Below are 8,013 nucleotides of genomic sequence, written 5' to 3' on the forward strand. Positions count from 1 at the left end.
GGCCATATGCTAAGCTAACTAGGATCTCCTTTCTGTCCGAACCTATAGGGCTGACCTCGGCCATGTGGTTTGGGTCAGCCTTCGTGTACCGAGTCTTCACCATGGCCCAGGCCTCCTTGGCACCTTGACGGCAAGCCGATATCTTCCACAATCGGAAGCGCTGCCGCACTCCCTCCAGCTTCTTTGTAAGCTCCTCAAGGCCTTCGGGCATGGAGAGGGACGTCCACATAGCCTGGATGGCGCTTTGCATTGCCTGTCGAACTCGTTCGTGTAGTTGCAACAGCTCGGGAAGAAGGTCTCCCGTTGAACCGGGCATTTCCTCCACAGGACGACCTGTCAGCAGACCTACGGACATAGCTCTGTCAATCGACTTCCTCGCCGAATTCTTTTTTCGAAGATTCGTTCAAGCACTTACTAAAAATGCCGCGTCGAAGTCGCTGATTCTCCTTCACGGCAGAAGACAGCTGAATACAAACATCTTCAGTTCCTCGCCCAGCTGGGTATTGGCGTCTTGAAGCTTGTTCTTCTCTTGCCTCACCCTCGTCAGCACGCTCTCGCCAGCCTTTAGTTGGCGTAGGAGTTGTTGCTTGTCCGGATTTACTCCGGCTCCATCTGCACTATTATTGTCAGGGTTGCACACCTGCCGCATTTCAAAACGGAATTATCTTCCGAAGCATATATGACATGCGGGCGTTCCCTTGGCATTTTCTGAAGTGGCCAGTGCAGCCTCGAGTTGGGCCTTGCACTCTTCAAGCTCCTGGGACAGTTGCATATTCTTCTTTGTAAGACACTGCATAGCACATGATCCTTCAAACAGTTATCTTCACTGTTTCAAGTCTTGGGGGCTACTGACATATATAACCTTCAATTCTACTCACCTGTATGTCTTTCACATACTGCTCCGTGGCTCTGGCTAGACCATTTTGAGCAGCACGGAGATACGCATCTCCTGTATTAAAGGCGTCCAACGCCTCTGGGGAAAAACACGCGTCGCGAAGAATAGTCCGGCGACGCCTGTGGTTCAGGGCGCTCTCCACCTCTGAATTGGTGGCAGATAGCCCGTTGGCGTCCTCTGTCGGAGGAGCGCCCGAGGCGCACCCCGTGTCCGTCTCCGCTTCCGGACCTGACCTTGAACCTTGGTCGGCGGACATAGTCCGGCGGGGTCTAAGAAAATCATGAGCATTAGTAAGACTCAAGGGCATAAACCCTAGGCGTTAAATTCGCATGCCGTACCGTAGCGCCGGAATCTCGATCTGGTCCACACTTCTTTTTGGCCCGCCTAGCTTCAGAGGCCCTTGTTGGCTGCCCACCGTGGGCTCGGCCTTCCACCTCAAGGATTTACCCTGCGAAATGCTATTAGTTTACGGCATGCAAGATAAAGCATGAGAATACTGGGACTTCGGTCTTAGTTACCTTGGAGGCTGGAAGTAGTCCGGGATAGTCGGCTGTGATGGCCACTAAGGAGTTATCCTTGCTCAATTGATGAAATACTCCATCAATTAACTCCACACATAAGTCCGGATCTTCTTGGGAGTCCGGATCGAGGGACCGTTCTGGGTCCTCGGGTTGTGGAGCAGGGCTGTTTATTTCCTTCACGGCCTGGCGCAGTTCCTGCGTTTAAACATTACTAGACTAAGTACTCAACTACGGGAATTTAAAAAGCGGATAGGCAAGTGAAAGCGTCCGCTCACCCAACTAGGTGGATTTTACATGGAGAATCCGCCTTCCGGATTGACACGGAGGAATTCTTCCTCTTCTCCCTTGTACAAAGCGGATAAGATTCTCGTTAAAGTGGTGGCCGAATCTAGCCCCTTGCGACCGCACCGGGTAGCGTCATCCTCCCCGTTGAAATCCCACATGGGGTGGCCTCTGTATTGAAGCGGACGCACCCCTCGCGTAATGCATATGGCCATGACCTTGATCATGGTCAGTCCGGAATGAGGCAACAACCTTATCCGACTCATCAGGTACAGGACGTCCCTGTCAGCTTCCCTCTGAGGGTTCCGCGGACGCCAACTCAGGCGCTTCTTCAACGGGGCATTATTGAACTCGGGGAGGCCGATCCGTACAGGGTCCGGCAGGGGGACGCCATCTAATTAAAACCACTCCGAGGGCCAGTCTTCAGACGCCCTCTTTGGGGTACCGGATAGATATCCGGTCCCGGCGATGCGCCATAGTTCGGCTCCGCCCACTTGATAAATAGACCCCTCCTGAGAACGGGGCACAAGGCAAAACAACCTCTTCCACAGCGTGAAATGGGCCTCAACACCCAAGGACAGCTCGCAAAGGGCCACGAAGCCCGCGATGTGCAAAATGGAGGCGGGCGTGAGGTTGTGTAGCTGGAGGCCGTAGAACTCCAACAACCCTCGGAGAAACGGATGAATTGGAAATCCTAGTCCTCTCATCAAATAAGGGACTAAGCATACCCGCTCTCCTTGAGAGGGATTGGGGACGCCCTCCGCCTGCTCTCCGCCGCTATAGGCAGCAATCCCGGCTCGAACCGGGACCATATATGTTGGGGGGAGAAGCCCCTTGGACTGAAGCACTACTAACTCGCTATGCGGGACAGAACACCGCCCCCAATCTCCAGGCCAAGGGCTGGAGGCGCGAGAGGAGGAGCGCCACCGACTGGCCATGATGGAATGGATCTCTGTCAGAGGCGCTCTGATGAAGACTCGCGGAGGGAAGATGGTGCGAATTGGATCTAAATCCCCGTCTCTTTTATGGGCGGCTCATTAACGCAACCGAGGGGGTAAGTAAAAATAAAATCCCCTGGCTTTTCGCATTCGTTTGACGCGTGGAAGATGGTCATTATGGGGCACAGAAGCCGAGGAGGACAGCACGCACTAGAAGCCGGACACTATTCGACGGATACAGGGAATTTGAAGGAGAACCCGCCTTGCAATGCCGAAGACAACTTGCGCGCCTGACTCGTCGTCATTGAGGCCCGGTTCGGGGGCTACTGAGGGAGTCCTGGATTAGGGGGTGTCCGGATGGCTGGACTAAGACCTTTGGCCGGACTCCCGGACTATGAAGATACAAGATTGAAGACTCTGTCCCGTGTCCGGATGGGACTTTCCTTGGCGTGGAAGGCAAGCTTGGCGATACGATATGAAGATCCCCTCCCATTGTAACCGACTCTGTGTAACCCTAGCCCTCTCCGGTGTCTATATAAATCGGAGAGTTTTAGTCCATAGGACGAACAACAATCATACCATAGGCTAGCTTCTAGGATTTAGCCACTCCGATCTCGTGGTAGATCTACTCTTGTACTACCCATATCATCAATATTAATCAAGCAGGAGTAGGGTTTTACCTCCATCGAGAGGGCCCGAACCTGGGTAAAAACATCGTGTCCCTTGTCTCCTGCTACCATCCGCCTAGACGCACAGTTCGGGACCCCCTACCCGAGATCCGCCGGTTTTGACACCGACACCAAGGCTTCAAAGTCTTCAAGAAAAGAGCATGTTACTGCCCCAGAGCCCCTTGCTGTTGAACCCATCTCTGTCGCCTTACCTGCCTCTGCCAATCGCGAGCGCCATCTCATAGTCCATGAGCCTGCTTCCACAGAGGCTCCATAAAATGAAGAAGTTCCAGCTGCTGACCCCAACACTGCTGAAGACATTGGTCGTGAAGACAATGTGAATGATGATGAAGTCCTTCCTCAACTTGAACCAACACCCCTGGTATCATCGCCTACTCCAGCGAGCAGTGAATTGATTAGTATTAGTCATCCTCTGACTCCCTGTCCTATGACGCCAATCACTCAGGATATGCCACTGGATGATGAAGTTATTCTGCGCACTCCTGCAACTCAAGTGACCACTCCGGTGCTTGAGACTTAGCAAGAAAGTCCTGAAGGCTTTGATTACACTATTCCCTCACCACAGGCGTCGCCTTCCTTCAGGAGGGTTCATAGAGGTCCTAGGTCTCAGGCATCCATGTCAAGCATACCAGAGGAGGATGTGCAACAAACTGGCTCAATAGCACGTCATGTGTTCCCTGACGCCATCCCCTCTACGACTGCTCAAGAGTCCGAAGCAAAAGGTGTTGAAGACATTCCGGCTGCATCAGCCGATGAAGAAAGAGAAGAAGACAGAGAAGCAACTCCCCCTGTCAGTGATCTAGTTATTCAAGACGAGAATGTGCTTGTGCCAGACCCTCCAGTTGTTGAAGAGATGGAGGTTGAAGCCAATGTGGCTACCACCAACAATAATGCTGAAGCCAATGGTATTGTATTGACTGAAGACAATGTGCAGCCCGAAGTCAATGCAGCACCTGACAACATTGAATAGCCAATCACCTCTAATAATGTCGTTCCTCCACCAAGGCCTCATACCATGGAACGTGCATTCTATCAAGGTGAGTTGGTAACTGCCAGATGGCCTATAATGGTTCCACCCACTGCTCCCGGGCCACAATATGATTATCACGTGGAGCAGAGGCCTCAGACTTTGAAGCCAAAGCCAAGATTGCCAAGGCTTTCTAGTGCTGCAACAACGCATGACTTGTTTAGTGTGCTCAGCTTCAGAGAGCACAACACATTCTTCGACAGCGCCAAGAACCCATACACGAAGCCCAAGATCTCCTCTGACATGTTTTGAAGCCGATAGCTGTTGGCGTTCTGGGAACGGGGGTCCCCAGACTTGCCTGCCTGTGGTGTGGCTCCAGCAGTGGCCCAGTGTGGCCCAACTTCGTCGACTCAAGCTCAAGACCCTCGCGAGGGGCCAAGCCTCGCAGGGCGGACAATAGGAAGCTTCCTCAGGAACGGCCTCACCAGCCAGGCTCGCGAGGAGGCGGAGAGATCAAGGCAGGGTACCTCACGAGGTGTTCATGACGCAAGCCGTGACGATCGGGGCCAGGAGGGCGCCAGGCGGGCGCCGGCCTGGGCAGTGTCCTTGTTTCCTCTTTGGTGCAAAGGGAGAAAGCGCAGGCACGGATTACCGAGGCATCAGGCAAAGGTTGCCATTTCAGTGCAACAAGACCAAGACCAGCGGAGCGGCAGGATGGAGGTCATCGTGGAGCCCAAGACGACGTCATCGTCAGGGCCTTTGGGAGTCGAAGACCAACTTTAGTCAGGATAAGTGTACTAGATGTTCCCCTTCAAAATGGCCGTTGTTGGCGCCCTTCCCGCTCAATATTTGGGAAGAGGACCAGGGCCTCTATAAATAGGACTAGCCACCACAGTAGGAAGGAGAGGATCGGAAACCGGGAGAGCGGATCGGCCAATCGAACCGTGAGATCGGATCCAGACCTCGCCTAGAGCCAACAGAGACGGAGCAATCCCTCTCCGAGCTCACCACCACAAGAACTCCTCCCCTCGCGAGGCAGTTCTTCCTTTGTATTGTTCATCATCAGCCCTTGAGACAATCCACACACCACAAACTAGAGTAGGGTAATACACCACAACGATGGCCCAAACTAGTATAAACCTTGCGTCCCTTGTGTTGTTCATTTTGCTAGCCTAGATTCTGAGTGAGGCATTGGGACATGGGTTGGTAGAGGAGAGATCTTCGCGCGCACCCCAGAGTTCGAACCTCAAGGGTCTGCCGGAACCCGAAATCCGACATTTGGAGCGCCAGGTAGGGGTGCGCCGGAATCCTTCCTTCCGCCATCTCGCGTTCCACCGTCCGTCGCGGCCATGGCTGACGCTCACCGAGCCCGTGCCGAGCGTCGTGCTGCTCTCGCCACCCACGTCGCCCAGACGGCTCGTGACGGCGGTCCTCCCCATTGTTCCTTGTCGCCTGCCGCCCACGCCGCGACCGGCCCGGCGGGGAACGAGCAGCAGGCATCGTTGCTGCATCCCTTGGTGCGGCGAGAAGGCCACACCGCCACCCCATCGCTGACTCCAGCGGGCTCGTTGTCGCACGCTCGTCGCACTCCTGCGGACGCGCACGCCGCGTTGCTCCTGGCGCGTGAGCTCCTGCGCTACCGTCCCGTCGACGACCTCTACGAAGAGTGGCTCGCCCGCATCACCGAGCTCGTCAGCGCCGCAGGGGGCTACCCCGCGCCATCCCTTTCGCTGTATCGCCCTCCGTCCTGCGCGGGCAACGCAGCCCTGGAGGCGCCTCTGCCGCCTCCTCCCCAAGAAGGCATCCTGGATCCAAGGGGCGCGGCTCCTGGGCGGGACCCACCGCGCCCAGCGCCCGCGCAGCAAGAAAGGAGTTGCCAAGAAGTCGCTCACCCTCAAGAAGCTGCTCGTGTGCTCCCTGCACCGGTGCGTCATGATCGCGTTCCTGCTCCGGCGCACCAAGACCCCGCACTGCTCCTGGCGGCAGCACGCGGAGACCCCCAGGATCAAGCCCTTCGTCGGCAAAGGCCCCCGGTGGCCACCGCAGGCTGTCGCGCCTTCACCACGGAGCTGCGCAGCGTGGCCTGGCCGGCAAGTTTAAGCCGGATCTGCCTCCTCACTATGACGGCACCGCTGACCCTGCGGAGTTCCTCCAGCTCTACGAGCTGGGCATCGAGGCGGCCAACAGAGCCGAAAAGGTCATGGCGAACTGGTTTCCCAGGGCTCTCAAGGATGGTGCCCGAACTTGGCTCCTGAACCTGCCTCCCAGCACGATCTCCTCTTGGGACGAGATGTGCACCCGATTCATCGCCAACTTCCAAGGCACTCGCAATCGGCCCCCGGCCATGAGCGACTTGCGCCGCATCAAGCAACAACCTGGAGAGACCCTGTAGAAATACATTCAGCGCTTCAACAACGCTCGCCTCAAGATCCCCAGGGTGACTAAGGAGGCCATCATCTCAGCCTTCTCTGATGGCATGCGCAACATCTAGATGAAGGAGGAACTGGCGATCCACGAAGACCTGTGCACATCTCTGGAGCTGTTTAACCTGGCAACCAAGTGCGCCAAGGCTAAGGAGGGATGCCTCTCCCTCCTCGAGCTCCCAGCCGTTGATCCTCAAGAGAAGAAGACCAAGGCCAAGGACGTGAAGCGCAAAGGAGTAGTTGTGCTCGCAGCTGAGCCAGACACCAAGCAAGGTAGAGATCAGCCGGAGTCGTCCAAGGGCAGCCGGTACTTCGTGTACCACGACCTCCACACTCACAACACCAATGAATGCCAAGAGCTCAGGGCCGTGCGAGATGGACGTGTCGGCCGATGCCCCGAGCGCAGCGATCGAGGCTATGGCCGAGGAGGAGGAAGAGGTGGAGGACGATGGGAAGATCATGGCCCTCGCCAAGGGTGGCGTGACCACCCTCGCGAGGGCCGCTGGCAGGACCAGCCTCGCGAGGGGGCTTGGAGGGATCAGCCTCGTGAGGATCGCCCACAAGGCAACGCAGGCCTCCCTCCTCTGCCACCGCTGCCAAGGCGGAATGAAGACCAGCATCAGGACGAGGGGGCTGGGGGCTTCCAGGAGCCGCGTGCTATCGCTTGCATCTTGGGCGGAGCTCAAGCCCCAGCCTCTCAATGCATCTTCAAGCAGCTGGCTCGCGAGGTGAATGCAGTCCTCCCAAAGCTCGAAACCTCGCGCCCTCTCAGGTGGTCCACATGTGCCATCACGTTCAGCTCAGCGGATCAGCTCAAGTGCGCAGCAGCAGCCCGGGTCCTCCCGATGCTCTGTTCCCCAGTCATCAGCAATGTGCAGGTCACCAGGACACTCATCGATGGTGGCATGGGGCTCAACATTCTGTCTGTCGAGACGTTCAACAATCTCCAAGTGTTGTATGATCAGCTTCAGCCAACCAAGCCTTTCTCAGGAGTCATTGATGGTTCTACCACCCCGATAGGGTAGGTCCGCCTCCATGTCACCTTCGGGCAGCGCAAAAACTATCGTACTGAGCTCATCGACTTTGACGTTGCCCACATTCGCTTGTCGTACAACGCCATCCTCGGGTATCCAGCCCTAGCCAAGTTCATGGCAGTGACTCACCATGGCTACAATGTCCTCAAGATGCCAGGAAGCGGTGGGGTCATCACAGTCCCCTGTGAGGAAAAGGATGCAGTATGTTCTCTCGAGCGTGCCTCCCAGGCGGTGTCAATCGAAGACCCAGACTACAAGAGCAGG

This window comes from Triticum aestivum, chromosome 3B (genome assembly GCF_018294505.1).
Source record: "Triticum aestivum cultivar Chinese Spring chromosome 3B, IWGSC CS RefSeq v2.1, whole genome shotgun sequence".
Lineage (NCBI taxonomy): Eukaryota > Viridiplantae > Streptophyta > Magnoliopsida > Poales > Poaceae > Triticum > Triticum aestivum.